Genomic DNA, 19,801 nt, shown 5'->3' with positions numbered 1-19,801 from the left:
TCACTCACTACCTTCTATAATGCAATAATTTACATTTGTCCTAATGCTGAAGTCAGCAAGTCTTAATGCTAAAGAAAGCAATGAAACAGAACAAACAAATTAAGTGTGTTTTGACCACCAAACCACATAAGTTCTATATCATAAATAAATAATGCATTGTGTTTTTTGTCATATGAAGCACAACATTGCGCTTTTTGCCCTGTAACAATCATACCATGTCTTCTTTTTTTTCAAAAGTACAACATTGTGCATTTTGGCAGGTAACAATCATACCATCATGTCTCCTAACTTTCAAAGATACAATGTTGTGATTTTTGGTATGCAAGCAAAAAACATTGTGATTTTTGGCATGTAAGCACAAAGCATTTAGAGCAACAATGTGCTATTTGAAATTACAATGTATAGCACACACCATTGTGCTTTTTGACATGTAGAAACAACATTGTGCTTTTTGACATGTAGGGTACAACATTGTGCTTTTTTGGTATGTAAAGTACAACATTATGCTTCTGGCATGTGAGGCACAACATATCACTTATTTAGGCATGTGTGGCACAACATATCACTTATTTAGGCATGTGTGGCACAACATATCACTTATTTAGGCATGTGTGGAACAACATATCACTTATTTAGGCATGTGTGGAACAACATTTCGACAAGTGAGGCACAACATATCACTTATTTAGGCATGTGAGGCACAACATATCACTTATTTAGGCATGTGTGGAACAACATTTCGACAAGTGAGGCACAACATATCACTTATTTAGGCATGTGAGGCACAACATATCACTTATTTAGGCATGTGTGGGACAACATTTCGACAAGTGAGGCACAACATATCACTTATTTAGGCATGTGAGGCACAACATATCACTTATTTAGGCATGTGTGGGACAACATTTAGACATGTGAGGCACAACATATCACTTATTTAGGCATGTGTGGCACAACATTTCGACAAGTGAGGCACAACATCATGCTTTTTGACACGCGAGTACACACAGAGCAGACAATCTCAATATTACAGGAAGGGCCTGTAAGTTGTTGTTTCAATAAAAACCGTAAAATCTGCAAAAATAGCATCAACTTGAGTTCTTGTCATTAATATTTAGGTATGGGCCGTGTGAGGGATTTTCTTGCTGTATTGAAGACCCATCAGTGGTCTTCGGCTTGTGGTCTCTGACACATTCCCCATTTCCATTCTCAATTTCATTTCCAAAATTATATTTTGCTACAATATGTCTTATATGAAGATGATAATTTGGGTAAAAATACTTTTTATATGAAAATAACATTTTATCAAAAGGTTTTCCGGATTTATCTTCATCAGGAACACTCAAACCCCAAAGTTTGAAAGCATTGTCAGAATATGTTACTTCTTGAATACCTCAAGGAATTATTATCAAAAGGGACCTCAACTGAATAGCTGAATGTGTTACAATATTATTCATAAAATAGCATTAATTCAAAGTAAAAGAAGAAACTTGGAAAATCCAGTTTATGCATAAAAATATAATATAAAATATAGCTACAGCTGATTAAATTAGAATATCTTACCAAAGTGATAATTTTTGTAGTTTCATAATAAATAGCCCTGCACCTTTAATCAATAGCCATACTGTGACATTTGTATAGTATAGACAGCATGGTAACATCTTTTTCTCACTAGGGATATTTGTGTTAAAATTCAAATTTTTCTCATCTATAAAAGTAAAGAGATATTGATGTTTGAAGACAAAGTAAATTTATTGGAGTAGTGACTTTTGTCCTTATTGCTTTATAAAACTTATAGTCTGCAGATCTTAAAATCAAGATGTCCAGTAAAATTCATGGAACTGTAAAACAATTCACGATATAATTGACATAGGGGAACTATGTACAAAGTCTTGTCATTATACACTGAAATATCAATTGGTCAATTTGGATGGGTCATAATACACCTAATATATCAAGTAGATGGGTCATAATACACTGAAATATCAAGTAGATGGGTTATAATACACCTGAAATATCAACTAGATGGGTCATAATACACCTGAAATATCAACTAGATGGGTCATAATACACCTGAAATATCAACTAGATGGGCCATAATACACCTGAAATATCAACTAGATGGGCCATAATACACCTGAAATATCAACTAGATGGGTCATAATATACCTGAAATATCAACTAAATGGGCCATAATACACTGAAATATCAATTAGATGGGTCATAATACACTGAAATATCAACTAGATGGGTCATAATACAATACATAGAGAATATCATATGGCTTTTTCAATATCGCATCCATATCAACCCGAGACATCAATATAATCCCAAGAGCTCTGCTCGAGGGATTATATTGGTTGAGGGTTGATACGGTGTGTGATATTGAAAAAGCCATATCATATACACTTTATTATATACATTTGCCTCAAGTAGATGTTTTTTATCTTACATGACGTCATACAGATAAGGAGTTTTGAAATGACGTCATACAGATTAGGAGTTTTGAAATGACGTCATACAGATTAGGGATTTGATAAAGCTTTGCAACAGTGACTGCAATTGATGACGTGACGTCATACAGATTAAAGGTGTGATAAAGCTTTTGCAACGTGCTGATATCGATATCATCACGGGTGGCTGATACAGCACACTTGTCATTGATTGTATTAATACAAGTCTCACAATTGTGGATAGATATTTCAGTGTAATTTATGACCCATCTAGTTGATATTTCAGTTTATTATATACTAAGTAGTAAATACAGATACTACAATGTGATTGTGATGGATGTCATTACTGAATAAATGTGTAAGGCAAATATGTGGTGTTGTTTTAATTTATAGTTAATCTCGGTCAGAAAATAAATGTGTCATATTGTGCAGCATAATACTATAAAATCGGGGATTATTATTCTCAAAAGAACAATTTCTTTTGGTTCTATAGAATCCAGATTATAGGAAAGATTAGGGAATTAACTGTAATCCAGGAAACAAACTTACATATTGTGGGGGTTGGGGTGGAGTGGAAGGGAGAGGGGGTTGTGATGAAGACTAAAGTCTGCTGACAAATTGTGTTGAATAAAGAAGTACAATGTATTTCAATTTTTTACAAGTAATTGCAGCTGTTATTTTGACATCTGTCCCAAACCATGTGACCCCAAAATCAAAAGCAATATGTTTCCATCAAATGCACATTATTCACCCCAAAGATTAGAAAACTCCTACTTAGACCTCCAGGAGTGTGTTTTACAAAAACAAAAACTTTCCGACTAAAATTTATTTTAAGTATACTAAATTGTTCATGACTTACAATCAATCTTAGTTCTTTTTTTGTGAAACTGTCTCCAGAAACAAAACTTTTCCCACAAATCCAATCTTTGATAAGGCACTGGAACTGTAATAGAACTGATTTAGTTATAGACACATTCAAAATGATGAAGGAATGAATGGAACCTGAATTTGGTCTTCAGAGGATAGTTGTCTCATTGCCAACCATAACATATCTCCTATTTTAATATTTACACAGTTCTATTAAACCCAATGACTATTTAAAGTCTGCTAAAAATAGTTTGGTCTGACCAATGTCTAGCAAAAGTGTGAAGTGGATAGGATTCAAAGCAAAGCTTTCTTCAATTCCAATACCTGGTATGAATTTTGCTGTTTACATTAAAAATATATTGTTCAGGAATTCCGAATCATCAACTATTATGAGTATCATTCACGCATCAAACATGTTCAAATTTAATTGTAGATCTTGACATATAATAAATAAATCTTGATTATTATAAATTTACCTGAACATGTTTATAGAATGTTAATTAAAACACAGCAACCTATTGGTATATACTACAAGGTAATAAACATGTCTGAAATTAATTCACATGAAATTGTAATCCATCAAAACCAAGTAATATCACCGCTTTTAAAGAAAGAAAAAAAAACAATATCTGTAATCTGTCATGTTTGGTACAATATTTCTCTTTTCATAGATTTCTTGTACTTTTTGCTTAATGTTTTTACACGAAATCAAGTTTTCAATCTAAGACATTCAATATACATATTACACTTTATTTGAATCAATCAGAATTAGGACTGTACCAAAAACATTGTGTAAATATTAGAACTAAAAATCAGTCAAACGTTTTTTTTTTCCTTTTTTAGAACAATGTCAAGTGATTGGAAGCTGTGAAAAATACTAGAAGATATTATATCTATTTTCAACCGATTTAAAGGACATGCAGAAATTACCGAAACTAATGCTGAAAGAAGTTAGTGAAAAGTAAAATCACTGAACTTCGATGGAAATTCAAAACGGAAAGTCCCTAATCAAATGGCAAAATCAAAGGTTAAACAAATCAAACGGATAACAAATGTCATATTCCTGACTTGGTACAGACATTTTCTTATGTAGTGAATTTAGTGTTAAACTACTGGATAGTCAGCAAGTATTTTGGGATTATTATTCATAACTGATAGATCATTTCATGACAATCCAACTATCAAGAATCTTCATTATATACAATCTTACATTAGACTATTTACTATTCTTTCAGAAGCAATTTTCAATCAACTTACCAAATTTTTGTGGTTTTTGCCCCTATATTTCCTCAGAAAACAATCTAGAAGATTTTAATTTATTTCATCAGTGAGACTATTTATTTGTTGTAGATTTGGTTGTTTTTACAGAATCCTGGTCTGACAGTATATAAACATGCCTGTATCTAAGGAATAGACACCCAATTACTGTGGACAGGTGAATGATGAAAGGGTTAGATGTATAATAATACTACATCATAACATATCACTCACTACCTTCTATAATGCAATAATTTACATTTGTCCTAATGCTGAAGTCAGCAAGTCTTAATGCTAAAGAAAGCAATGAAACAGAACAAACAAATTAAGTGTGTTTTGACCACCAAACCACATAAGTTCTATATCATAAATAAATAATGCATTGTGTTTTTTGTCATATGAAGCACAACATTGCGCTTTTTGCCCTGTAACAATCATACCATGTCTTCTTTTTTTTTTCAAAGGTACAACATTGTGCATTTTGGCAGGTAACAATCATACCATCATGTCTCCTAACTTTCAATGTTGTGATTTTTGGTATGCAAGCAAAAAACATTGTGATTTTTGGCATGTAAGCACAAAGTATTAAGGGCAACAATGTGCTATTTGAAATTACAATGTATAGCACACACCATTGTGCTTTTTGACATGTAGAAACAACATTGTGCTTTTTGACATGTAGTGTACAACATTGTGCTTTTTGACATGTAGGGTACAACATTATGCTTCTGGCATGTGAGGCACAACATATCACTTATTTAGGCATGTGTGGAACAACATATCACTTATTTAGGCATGTGTGGCACAACATATCACTTATTTAGGCATGTGTGGCACAACATTTAGACAAGTGAGGCACAACATATCACTTATTTAGGCATGTGAGGCACAACATATCACTTATTTAGGCATGTGTGGAACAACATATCACTTATTTAGGCATGTGTGGAACAACATATCACTTATTTAGGCATGTGTGGAACAACATATCACTTATTTAGGCATGTGTGGAACAACATATCACTTATTTAGGCATGTGTGGCACAACATATCACTTATTTAGGCATGTGTGGTACAACATTTAGACAAGGGAGGCACAACATATCACTTATTTAGGCATGTGAGGCACAACATATCACTTATTTAGGCATGTGTGGCACAACATTTCGACATGTGAGGCACAACATATCACTTATTTAGGCATGTGAGGCACAACATATCACTTATTTAGGCATGTGTGGCACAACATTTAGACAAGTGAGGCACAACATATCACTTATTTAGGCATGTGTGGCACAACATTTAGACAAGTGAGGCACAACATATCACTTATTTAGGCATGTGAGGCACAACATATCACTTATTTAGGCATGTGTGGCACAACATTTCGACATGTGAGGCACAACATATCACTTATTTAGGCATGTGAGGCACAACATATCACTTATTTAGGCATGTGTGGCACAACATTTCGACATGTGAGGCACAACATATCACTTATTTAGGCATGTGTGGCACAACATATCACTTATTTAGGCATGTGTGGCACAACATTTAGACAAGTGAGGCACAACATATCACTTATTTAGGCATGTGTGGCACAACATTTAGACAAGTGAGGCACAACATATCACTTATTTAGGCATGTGAGGCACAACATATCACTTATTTAGGCATGTGTGGCACAACATTTCGACATGTGAGGCACAACATATCACTTATTTAGGCATGTGAGGCACAACATATCACTTATTTAGGCATGTGTGGCACAACATTTCGACAAGTGAGGCACAACATCATGCTTTTTGACATGTGAGTACACACAGAGCAGACAATCTCAATATTACAGGAAGGGCCTGTAAGTTGTTGTTTCAATAAAAACTGTAAAAATCTGCAAAAATAATCTCAACTTGAGTTCTTGTCATTAATATTTAGGTATGGGCCGTGTTAGGGATTTTCTTGCTGTATTGAAGACCCATTGGTGGTCTTCGGCTGTTGTCTGCTCTATGGTCAAGTTGTTGTCTCTTTGACACATTCCCCATTTTCATTCTCAATTTCATTTCCAAAATTATATTTTGCTACAATATGTCTTATATGAAGATGATAATTTGGGTAAAAATACTTTTTATATGAAAATAACATTTTATAAAAAGGTTTTCCGGATTTATCTTCATCAGGAACACTCAAACCCCAAAGTTTGAAAGCATTGTCAGAATGTATTACTCCTTGAATACCTCAAGGAATTATTATCAAAAGGGACCTCAACTGAATAGCTGAATGTGTTACAATATTATTCATAAAATAGCATTAATTCAAAGTAAAAGAAAAAACTTGGAAATTCCAGTTTATGCATAAAAATATAATATAAAATATAGCTACAGCTGATTAAATTAGAATATCTTACCAAAGTGATAATTTTTGTAGTTTCATAATAAATAGCCCTGCACCTTTAATCAATAGCCATACTGTGACATTTGTATAGTATAGACAGCATGGTAACATCTTTTTCTCACTAGGGATATTTGTGTTAAAATTCAAATTTTTCTCATCTATAAAAGTAAAGAGATATTGATGTTTGAAGACAAAGTAAATTTATTGGAGTTGTGACTTTTGTCCTTATTGCTTTATAAAACTTATAGTCTGCAGATCTTAAATTCAAGATGTCCAGTAAAATTCATGGAACTGTATAACAATTCATGATATAATTGGCATAGGGGAACTATGTACAAAATCTTGTCATTATACACTGAAATATCAATTGATCAATTTGGATGGGTCATAATACACCTAATATATCAAGTAGATGGGTCATAATACACTGAAATATCAAGTAGATGGGTTATAATACACCTGAAATATCAACTAGATGGGTCATAATACACCTGAAATATCAACTAGATGGGTAATAATACACCTGAAATATCAATTAGATGGGTCATAATGCACCTAATATATAAAGTAGATGGGTCATAATACACTGAAATATCAACTAGATGGGCCATAATACACCTGAAATATCAGCTAGATGGGTCATAATAAACTGAAATATCAACTAGATGGGTTATAATACACCTGAAATATCAACTAGATGGGCCATAATACACCTGGAATATCAAGTAGATGGGTCATAATACACCTGAAATATCAACTAGATGGGCCATAATACACCTGAAATATCAACTAGATGGGCCATAATACACCTGAAATATCAACTAGATGGGTCATAATACACCTGGAATATCAAGAAGATGGGTCATAATACACCTGAAATATCAATTAGATGGGCCATAATACACCTGAAATATCATCAACTAGATGGGTCATAATACACCTGAAATATCAACTAGAGGGATTATATTGGTTGAGGGTTGATATGGTGTGTGATATGGAAAAAGCCATATCATATACATTTACCTCAAGCAGATGTTTTTTATGTTACATGACGTCATATAGATAAGGAGTTTTGAAATGATGTCAAACAGATTAAAGGTTTGACATGACGTCATACAGATTAGGGATTTGATAAAGCTTTGCAACAGTGACTGCAATTGATGACGTGACGTCATACAGATTAAAGGTGTGATAAAGCTTTTGCAACCGTGCTAATATCGATATCATCACGGGTGGCTGATACAGCACGCTTGCCATTGATTGTATTACACATACAATTTATCTGTATTTACTACTAAGTATATAATAAACTGAAATATCAACTAAATGGGTCATAAATTACACTGAAATATCTATCCACAATTGTGAGACTTGTATTGAATCATGGACTTGAAGACCATTAAACCAAAACAAAAATCCTTCCATGAAAATATCATTAATTCAAAGTTTGTTCATGCCCAGACACAATCACTGCTGGGGAATATAACCATGATAACAAATACTGACACTACTGTCTACATTTAACAAATACTGACACTACTGTCTACATTTAACAAATACTGACACTACTGTCTACATTTTACAAATACTGACACTACTGTCTACATTTAACAAATACTGACACTACTGTCTACATTTAACAAATACTGACACTACTGTCTACATTTTACAAATACTGACACTACTGTCTACATATAACAAATACTGACACTACTGTCTACATTTAACAAATACTGACACTACTGTCTACATTTTACAAATACTGACACTACTGTCTACATTTAACAAATACTGACACTACTGTCTACATAACACTTTCTGTGCTAGTTTTTACCTGGCACCACTAAAGACGTTTAATGTAAAAGCCAAAGAAAACTAAACCATGATTATATAAGGAAAACATAAAAAAAATCATTAAGTTAAGAAGTTAAATAGTAAAATCAATTCTGTTGTCACTTACAAATAAAGTTGTGTTGAGTATAAAATAAGAGAGTACTTAAACAATGCTAATCCTTGGAGTAATTACTAAAGCAATTCTGATGGATTTCAACAAATTATCAAACTGAATAAATGCTTTAAATTCCCTAATGGCAAAAGCTGTTTGTAAATAAATTCAACAGGTCTGACGACTCTTACTTTAACACTTTGTAGTTTTATGATCACACCTTCTCTCTATTTCAAATAGAACATTACAATTTGAACTCTACAAAACAAAAAAGACTTTTTTCAATTACTCACCAAGCGAGGGAACCCATCCTCTCCACTCTTATGGTGTATAAAATGGTCTTTTTTATTGCATTTTACTTTCTTTTTATTACTGCTCCCTACACCCTTTTTTTCCCCCAAGGATCCACTTTTTTTTAAATTTCATAACCCCACACCTCTTTGAGTCTAATTTTTTTCTATAGAAGGCTCTATAATGCTCTACCCATTATGATTTCTGTTTTGACTGCTGACTAGTTTTTGCGTTTTCTTTCAATATAAATTAAGGAGACAGGTATGATTGTCAATTGAGACAGTTATCAATAAAAACAAACCTCAAAGATATAAATAACTCTAATAACTCTAGGTCAGTCTTACAGTTTCTTTACTATATCATTGAGAAATTTCTAATTTTTTTGGTTATTATAATAAGTACAGTAAATTCAGAAATACATGTAATTGTGATGTTTTTATTATTACCAAAAATGCACTTGCATTTTGATTTTTGTCGAGCCTGCAACTTTTGTTGCAGAAAGCTCGACATAGGGATAGTGATCCGGCGGTGGCGGTGTTAGCTCACTTGTTAAAAGCTTTATATTTTAGAAGGTGGAAGACCTGGATGCTTCATACTTTGTATATAGATGCCTCATGTTACGAAGTTTTCGTCAGTCACATGTCCAATGTCCTTGACCTCATTTTCATGGTTCAGTGACCACTTGAAAAAAAAGTTCAAATTTTTTGTAATGTTGAATTCTCTCTTATTATAAGTAATAGGATAACTATATTTGATATGTGCGTACCTTGCAAGGTCCTCATGTCTGTCAGACAGTTTTCACTTGACCTCGACCTCATTTCATGGATCAGTGAACAAGGTTAAGTTTTGGTTGTCAAGTCCATATCTCAGATACTATAAGCAACAGGGCTAGTATATTCGGTGTATGGAAGGACTGTAAGGTGTACATGTCCAACTGGCAGGTGTCATCTGACCTTGACCTCATTTTCATGGTTCAATGGTTATAGTTAAATTTTTGTGTTTTGGTCTGTTTTTCTCATACTATATGCAATAAGTCTACTATATTTGTTGTATGGAATGATTGTAAGGTGTACATGTCTAGCGGGCAGATGTCATGTGACCTTGACCTCATTTTTAGGTTCAGTGGTCAAAGTTAAGTTTTTGAGTTTTGGTCTTTTTATCTAATACTATATGCCATAGGTCAACTATAATTGGTGTATGGAAATATTTTATGATCTTTATGTCAGTCGCACAGGTTTTATTTGACCGTGACCTCAATTTCACGGTTCATTGCACAGTGTTATGTTTTTGTGTTTTGGTCTATTTTTCTTAAACTATAAGTAACGGGTCAACTATATATGTTGTATAGAAGCAGTGTTAGCTGTACATGTCTGCCTGACATGGTTCATCTGACCTTGACCTCATTTTCAAGGTTCATTGGTCTTTGTATAGTTATCTTGGTTAATGTTAAGTTTATGTGACAGTTGTAATAAAGCTTAGCTTTATACTTAGGACTATCAACATAATATCAATGATTAGTATAGAAGGCGAGACATTTAAGGGTGTGCACTCTTGTTTTTATATGAATGAAACAGGAATTTTATATATCGCAAAATTTAAAATCGCATTTTAGTCTAAAATGACAAAATCGCAATGATAAATACACCCAAGAATTTCTGAATTTACAGTATCATGGAACTATTCTCATTACTTGTGAAATATGTTACAAGTTTTGATTTAAAAGCAGGTAATAAAAACATAAGTAGATGTGGTATGACTACCAAGAGAAAACTTTAAATCAGAGGCTAAGTATAATGGTACAATTTTTATTACTTGTAAATTTTGATATTTTGTAAATAAAACCAGATGCTCCGCAGGGCGCAGCTTTATACGACCGCAGAGGTTGAACCCTGAACGGTTGGGGCAAGTATGGACACAATATTCAAGCTGGATTCAGCTCTAAATTTGGATTGTGATTAAATAGTTGACACAGCATAGGTTTCTGACACAGAATGAATGTGGTCTAATGAACTTAAAATACTTGTTTTTCCTTTGAGCAATTCACTATGCTGTTGAATATTAATCCTCTCAAAAAAATGTTTGAAGAAATTTTCTTTTTATTTATGAAATCTGAAATGAGAAAAATTTAACCCCCCCCCCCCCCCCCCATTTTTTTTTCACATCCCCCTTTCCCTTTTTCCAAAACTGATCTCAATTCAAATTTCTAATGGAGTTTGCAACAATAACTACTCATTTAAATACATCATAAAATATTAAAATGTAACAAAAGGTGCTTGTTATCACTGAATGGTAAAGATTGTTTTAATTTATCAGTTGGTAGTAAAAGTGAATATACATTGTATATTGTATAAAACAATGATTTAAGTTGATTCAACTACTATTCTGGACAAAGAAAGATAACTCCAATCAATTGAAAATTTCTTGCTATTGCACAATATTGTGCAATTAGATATTTCTTGATATTGCGCAATACTGTGCAATTGAAAATATTTGCTATTGCACAATACTGTGCAATTAAAGATTTCTTGCTATTGCGCAATACTGTGCAATTGAAAATTTCTTGCTATTGCACAATACTGTGCAATGGAAGATTTCTTGCTATTGCTGAATACTGTGCAATTGAAAATTTCTTGCTATTGCACAATACAATATAATAATTTTGGATACTGATTTGAACCAACTTGAAAACTGGGCCCATAATCAAAAATCTAAGTACATGTTTAGATTCAGCATATCAAAAAAGCTCAAGAATTCAATTTTTGTTAAAATCAAACTTAGTTTAATTTTGGACCCTTTGGACTTTAATGTAGACCAATTTGAAAACGGGACTAAAAATTAAGAATCTACATACACAGTAAGATTTGGCATATCAAAAAACCCCAATTATTCAATTTTTGATGAAATCAAACAAACTTTAATTTGGACCCGATTTGGACCAACTTGAAAACTGGGCCAATAATCAAAAATCTAAGTACATTTTTAGATTCAGCATATCAAAGAACCCCAAGGATTCAATTTTTGTCAAAATCAAACTAAGTTTAATTTTGGACCCTTTGGACCTTAATGTAGACCAATTTGAAAACGGGACCAAAAATTAAGAATCTACATACACAGTTAGATTCGGCATATCAAAGAACCCCAATTATTCAATTTTTGATGAAATCAAACTAAGTTGAATTTTGGACCCTTTGGGCCCCTTATTCCTAAACTGTTGGGACCAAAACTCCCAAAATCAAACCCAACCTTCCTTTAGTGGTCATAAACCTTGTGTTTAAATTTCATAGATTTCTATTTACTTAAACTAAAGTTATGGTGCGAAAACCAAGAATAATGCTTACTTAGGCCCCTTTTTGGCCCCTAATTCCTAAACTGTTCAGACCTCAACTCCCAAAATCAATACCAACCTTCCTTTTGTGGTCATAAACCTTGTGTTTAAATTTCATAGATTTCTATTTACTTAAACTAAAGTTATTGTGCGAAAACCAAGAATAATGCTTATTTGGGCCCTTTTTTTACCCCTAATTCATAAACTGTTAGAACTAAAATTCACAAAATCAATCCCAACCTTCCTTTTGTGGTCATAAACCTTGTGTCAAAATTTCATAGATTTCTATTTACTTAAACTTAAGTTATTGTGCGAAAACCAAGAAAATGCTTATTTGGGCCCTTTTTGGCCCCTAATTCCTAAAATGTTGGGATCAAAACTCCCAAAATCAATACCAACCTTCCTTTTGTGGTCATAAACCTTGTGTTTAAATTTCATTGATTTCTATTTACTTAAACTAAAGTTATTGTGCGAAAACCAAGAATAATGCTTATTTGGGCCCTTTTTTTACCCCTAATTCATAAACTGTTAGAACTAAAATTCACAAAATCAATCCCAACCTTCCTTTTGTGGTCATAAACCTTGTGTCAAAATTTCATAGATTTCTATTTACTTAAACTTAAGTTATTGTGCGAAAACCAAGAAAATGCTTATTTGGGCCCTTTTTGGCCCCTAATTCCTAAAATGTTGGGATCAAAACTCCCAAAATCAATCCCAACCTTCCTTCTGTGGTCATAAACCTTGTGTTAAAATTTCATAGATTCCTATTCACTTTTACTAAAGTTAGAGTGCGAAAACTAAAAGTATTCGGACGACGACGACGACGACGATGACGACAACGACGCCAACGTGATAGCAATATACGACGAAAAATTAAAATTTTTGCGGTCGTAAAAAAATATAGGTAGATGAAGTATGACTACCAATGAGAAAAATGCCCCCCATTGACCAAAAAATTGTTTCATATTTTTTTATATTGGGCCTTTTAAAAACCACTTTAACCCTTTCCTCCACAATGAGGCCTTTTGACGCCATCCCCTTTACTCCATAATGACGCCTTTTGACGTCTGTTTGGTGCCTCAGTTGAAACACCTTACCTTAGACAAATCTGAATCAGACTGGAATTTCATTGATGAAATATTCCTTTTACCAATGCATTTTAATACTTTAAACATGATGATTTTTTTTTAGCAAATCAAGTTAGTATGTTAAAAAAAAATCCATGGGGTTTTCTCATTGTTGAGTCCTTGACCTTGTCTTAGCTGTCATTTAGTTCAGACCATGAATGCAAGATATAGGGACTGTTGTCATGGTGTCCTCCACCCTGTCCTCCTGGAGTTATGGAAGCAAGTTATGGGCTTTGGGGTCTCTGTCATAGTTGTGTCATAGTTTTATCTCTGTCATTATAATATGTTTGGTCTTCAGTTTTCTATTCTATATCAAAAACCTTTGATCTGTGCTATTCAGTTTTATAGTCCCTCTTTACTTATGACATTTCCATTTGACTTTTTATTTGAAATATTAAGCTTTTGCCTCTCTTCTTCATATTATAAATATCAGAAAAAAAGAAAAATTATGCAGGATTAATTAATTCATGTGTTCATGTTTACAGAAGATGTTCTCAATGAATTCTGCGTTAAACAAACCAGTTATTTGTTCTGCTAAATTATTTGGATGAATTTGTAAGAATATTTCATCATTATACATTGTTATAATAAGCATTCTGACCACAAATAATCTGGAGTTTTTCCAAAGGTATTTTACTGGGAATAGAATAACAAAGGCTTTCTCAAAGTAAAGCAATAAAAATGCCATAATATACTACCATGGAAGTCTTATATGTGCAATCCGCAGGCTGCTGGAGTTCTGATTTGATGTAAATTGATGCTGACATCACAATAACTAAATCAATCAGAGCTAAACACAGAATAACAGCGACAATTTACCCACTTAGATACATACAAATAGATTGAATTTTCTCACATTATCACCTTATATTTACAAAATGAATTTACATTTTCCCACATTTTGAAAGACAATTTTTTCATTTGATTTTCTACACAAAATGATTACGATTTTCAGTAAAATTTGGTGCCATTTATTAACAGAGAAATTTCTTGCTACAATAACTATCATAGAGTTAATTGAAAGTTTTTTCCTTTGGCCAAGAGGCAAAGGTCTTTAAAATCAAAAGCAATAAAATTCAAAGTGTAGTGATGCATTAAATAGATAGTGTTATCAAGTTTGCAATTGTTCTGAACAAAAGTGGAAAAGCAGAGATAATTGTAGTTTCATGATTTGGTTTCAAATTAAATTCAAATTAAAAACGGGAAATAAAACTGATAGCTGTAACAACCATTGACAGAACAATTATAGAAAAGTTAACACAAGAAATCTCAAATCAATAAGAAGTTGTTTACTTTTTTCTCTAATTTTAGGATATCAAATTAAGTGGTACAACTGCACATGTCTGCATAAACTCAAAGGACGTCAATCTGCTAAATGGGCATGGTAGAATATTACATGCAATTCTCTATTGTTCTTCTTGTCATTGTCACTTTCAGGATAATGTCTATTATAAACTGTTAATAAAATAAACCAGCAGAAAATCAAGTATTCAGTAACTGAACACACAAAAAATAGTCATTTCTTGACATTTCCCATAAATTTCTGTCATTTCATTTGAATGTTAGATATTTATACAAACAAGTTGCATTTATTCAAGCCATTACCAAAATATAACTTCTATCACCTAATGTTATCTATAACAAGACACAGGACGTGTGAATCTGATATGTAAGACTATTCTGTTTTTTCTTACAAGTGTTCTACCTAATATAATTAATGCAGTAACACCTTACTGAACAACATTTTCAAATCATTTATTCTAGTTGAAAATGAAAGAATGTTAAATGAGCAAGCTCCAACACCTGCAGATGCCTCCAATATATTTCAAATGGATGTTTTTTTTACTCCAAAAGCTCATCAAATTTTAGATCTAACTGCATTTCAAACTTATCCAAATTTTGATAAGAAGAAATATATCGTAAAAAAAAATGAAAATAAGAGAATTTATATGAAACATTAATTACAAGTCCCTCCCTTGTTAAACTATGGATTCTCATTTCTGATTTTTTTAATTATTGAATTCATCAGACAACAAGAGATTGAGAAATGAACAGATCAACAGACAAGACTGTGATGGAAGATTGATTCACAGACTGGAGAAAAACTTTATCCATCAGATATTTTGGGAAGGCATAAATTTATGGTATTCAAATACAGTTGATGTAATTTACACAAAATGTGATGGTCAACAAGGAATGGTACATGCTTTATCATATCTAATTAGTGGGATTCCTACCATAAGTTACAACAGTGATTTCAATTGGTCAGTATAATTAGCAAAACTGGTACTGATTTGGAAAGAATAAAATGCCTTAAGATCAATACATGTGTCATTAGACTGTTCCCTTTGTTTTACTGGTTTTTAGTTCATCTTTGTCACCTTCTGTTGTGACGGACAAAAAACTAGCACATGTCTAGCTCTACAGTAATTAGTAATTTACTCACCTTTAAAAAGAATAATCAAGTCCAGACTTTATCCATCCTTCTTTCACCACTTCAAAGATCTACAAACAAGAAAAACTCATCACTTGATAAATAAATGCAATGATATATCCCTAATACACGACAATGAATAGTCCCAGCAGACTGAATCTGTGTAATAAGAAAGATCTGCCTTGGTTTACTACAATAGGAAGATCCCTTGAGAATGTCAATAACTGTAACAGCACATAATCAGCTGTGATGTGAAATGTATACACTGGTAAGTTTGTGTGCAGTTAACTCGGGCATTATATCTTAACGTTAATGCTTGATTTTGTAGATCAGAAGGGTATGTGTCTTGTAACAGGTGGGTTGACCATAAACCAGAATAAATATTCAAATTTGTGGAGGAATATTTAAAGTGGTTAAGTAAGCATGATACAACATTTTTTCCTACTTTAAACACTTTATCAAAGGTATTAGAAATGCTAAGTTATGGGATTTCAAGTTTGTAAACAAAACAAATATAATTGATAGATTTAAAGGGCGACTGACATGACTGAGGAAATGAAATATGGTCACCTGGTCTTTTCCCGACCAGCAGTAAAACACTTGACGAAGTGGGGTATTCGTTCGTTTGACCCGTCAAGTTTGCAGTCACATCTTGTCAGAATGGGGACATTAAATCTGATGCCTCGTGTAAAGAGAGTGACACACTCTTTGCACATTCAGAACCCTTGCAACACCTCTTTGAGGGATTTGTAGGTGGCCTGTTGCAATGCAACATTTCTGTCCCTATCCATTATACCATCATCCCGATGGCCTCTATTATGACAAGACCTACCTATTGCATATATTGTTAACTTGTTCTAGTCCTGAACATACATGAAATATTTGCCACTGGATGTTAAGCAACCAACAATCAATTAATCAATTGATATATTAGATGTTTAGTGAGAATCAATGAAACTCTAAGACAAGATTTAATGATAAAAATCCACATGTGGAGCAGGATCATCTCTTGGTTTCTGAGTAGGCTTTAATTTGCTAGCTCTTAAAGTCTCTATGTTTTGTAGACTGGTGTTTTGATGGGTTTTATTCTAATTTTTGCCACATTTTTGTCAGTTTGTCTACGACTAATGAGATTAAAAATATCTTTGTTGAAATGATAAAATATTGTAATTTGTAAACTGTTAATTAAAGTATCATGTCACTCTTTCATTAAGTTCTGTGCAAAAAGTAAAATCACAAAAATACTGAACTCAGAGGAAAATCAATTCGGAAAGTCCATAATCACATGGCAAAATCAAATAACAAAACGCATCAAAAACGAATGGACAAGAACAGTCATATTCCTGACTTGGTACAGGCATTTGCAAATGTAGAAAATGGTGGATTGAACCTGGTTTTATAGCTAGCTAAACCTCTCACTTGTATGACAGTAATTGCAAACTTGTGGGAACATCACATTTGATCATGAACTTTCTATTATGAATTTTCTTCGGAGTTTGGTATTTTTGTTATTTTACTTTTCACAACACAAAATAAAATTGAGAATGGAAATGGGGAATGTGCCAAAGAGACAACAACCCGACCATAGAGCAGACAACAGCAGAAGGTCACCAACAGGTCTTCAATGCAACGAGAAATTCTCGCACCCGGAGGCGTCCTTCAGCTGGCCCCTAAACAAATATATACTGGTTCAGTGATAACAAGCCTCTATCAATGATGAAACCTCACCAACAAAAATATTGACTATAAAAACCTTACAAAAGTTCAAAAACATAGTAAATCAAAGTTATCTCTTTAATTTAATCTCACAATGTAAAGAAATCTTCTATCATCTTTATTGTTTTCACAGGCAGAAGTATCTTTGTGGTAAATTGCAGAACACAGTTATAACCAGAAAAAAAACAAAAGCAGCTGCAAATATGATAATTCTATAACTATCGCTTTAATCATGTTGATCCTTTGTAGTTATCATCAAGATTATAGGAATAGCTTGTAGTACATGTAACCTTTTTAGTAGTGGATTTAAGATTTTGAAAAAGGGTGGTGGCCTTAAGTAAAGGTCAATAAACTGAAGATTGAGCTTCCCAATAAACCATAGGAAAGGTGAGCAGTTCCTGCTCTATAATTAACAAAAATCTTTAAGTAAAAATCTGGGATAAGTCCCAGTAATGGTGACAGAATTGTGGGTAAGATAAATGAAACAATATCTGTAAACATCAATGTTATACATATTGTATGGTTTGTGCTTACAATTGTATGCAGAATTTCTTCTATAAATTTCAATTTTATTTATTCATCATGGTATTATCTAACAAGATAAACCACACTGTGAACGGCCATCACTAATCAACTTAGTCTCCTTAGCAAATCTTTACAAGTTCAGTGTTATTCTCACACATTGCAAACAGATCAATTTATTAATTGACAAGAATGAAACTTTGTTCATCAATAATGTAGTACTGAATCCAACGTTTTAGTGGGGGGAGTCATGTAATGCCAAAAGGAAAAACGCCAAATTAAATAAACTAGGTTAAAAATACTACTGATATATTTGTGTATAAAAATCAGTCTATATTTGTGATGTAAGCATATATTTTACTATATTTTGTGATGTAAATATATGTATTTTCCGATATTAAGTCAACATCTGGAGTCTGCCAGTAATTAAGAATCATAATCTCTTTTCAAAATTTCCATGGATAATTGATTTCATGCTAAATCCAATGTACTTTTAAGTCCCAGAACAGATGATGCAATGAATAAGGAACCTGGTACATTATAGTTGCAATGAATAAGGTAGCCAGCACATAATATCTCAAATCTGACTGAACATAACAAAATTTTGACAATACATATTTTGTCTGCCATATAATTATTAGAACTTTTCCCGAGATAATTTACTGATATGATGAAGAACTTTCAAAATGTGTGGCCTTTATATCTATTGACCTTTTTAAGAATTAACCTTATAAGAACTTTAAGAAATATTAATTATATGCTTGACAGCTTATTGAAATAATGCAGCAATGCTGATCTGGAGTAATGGATAATATTTATCACATCATTAAACTTGGGAACCTTATACTGTAGTCATCAGTCCTGCAACAGGAGAGTACTGCCTCTGGGAATAGTAACCATGTACAAATTAAATACACCTAGACTCAGATACAGACAACATCATTACTATGTATGAAATACCACCAGGGAAATTAGGATTAAATCATCACCACCAATGATTGTCATTAATTATTGTATTGGTATAGGTCAATATGGGAATTACAGGGACATTAATGTACTACTATATCCAGGATTAACCTTTTGAGCATTAAGATTCAAAATCAAAGCTGCAGGGGTGTCCTTGACCTTTTGATTTAAAAGAGCTGTTACTATTTTTAATATCCTGAAATTTGTAAGTCATTTACTTGGACCAAAATTCTTCAAAATTTCTTGAAGGTCCTCAAAGGAAAAATGAGAGTAATATTTACAGCAAAATTTACAATTTGTGACCTTGACATTCTAACTATATTCAGATCTCATAAGGTATTAAAAAATACATTAAACAATATTGGAACCTACAAATTACTGTATAAAATGAAGCTCAAAGTACTAAATTTCTCCCTCCGATAACTATAAATAGCTTGTGACCTTGACCGTCAAAGTATTTTTCTAAAAACTTTGTTTCCAAAAAATTCTTTCTGGTAGTCAACAACA

At 32.7% G+C, this 19,801-nt stretch overlaps 1 protein-coding gene across 3 annotated transcripts in view; it reads right to left on the bottom strand.

Moving 5' to 3' along the window:
• The window catches only part of LOC143065464 (zinc finger CCCH domain-containing protein 10-like), a 125,594-nt gene that overhangs the window by 40,223 nt on the left and 65,570 nt on the right, over positions 1-19,801 (bottom strand). For 2 of the 3 annotated variants that reach the window (XM_076239038.1, XM_076239039.1), the window contains exon 6: positions 16,103-16,161. The gene's annotated coding sequence lies outside the window, so the exon portion shown is untranslated. Of the gene's footprint in view, positions 1-3,312; positions 3,397-16,102; positions 16,162-19,801 lie in introns of all 3 variants that reach the window. The other variant, XM_076239040.1, reaches the window with a different exon arrangement.

Source organism: Mytilus galloprovincialis, chromosome 2 (genome assembly GCF_965363235.1).
Source record: "Mytilus galloprovincialis chromosome 2, xbMytGall1.hap1.1, whole genome shotgun sequence".
NCBI lineage: Eukaryota > Metazoa > Mollusca > Bivalvia > Mytilida > Mytilidae > Mytilus > Mytilus galloprovincialis.
The sequence above is the reverse complement of the archived record's forward strand: the minus strand, read 5'-3'. Positions and strand labels throughout refer to the sequence as shown.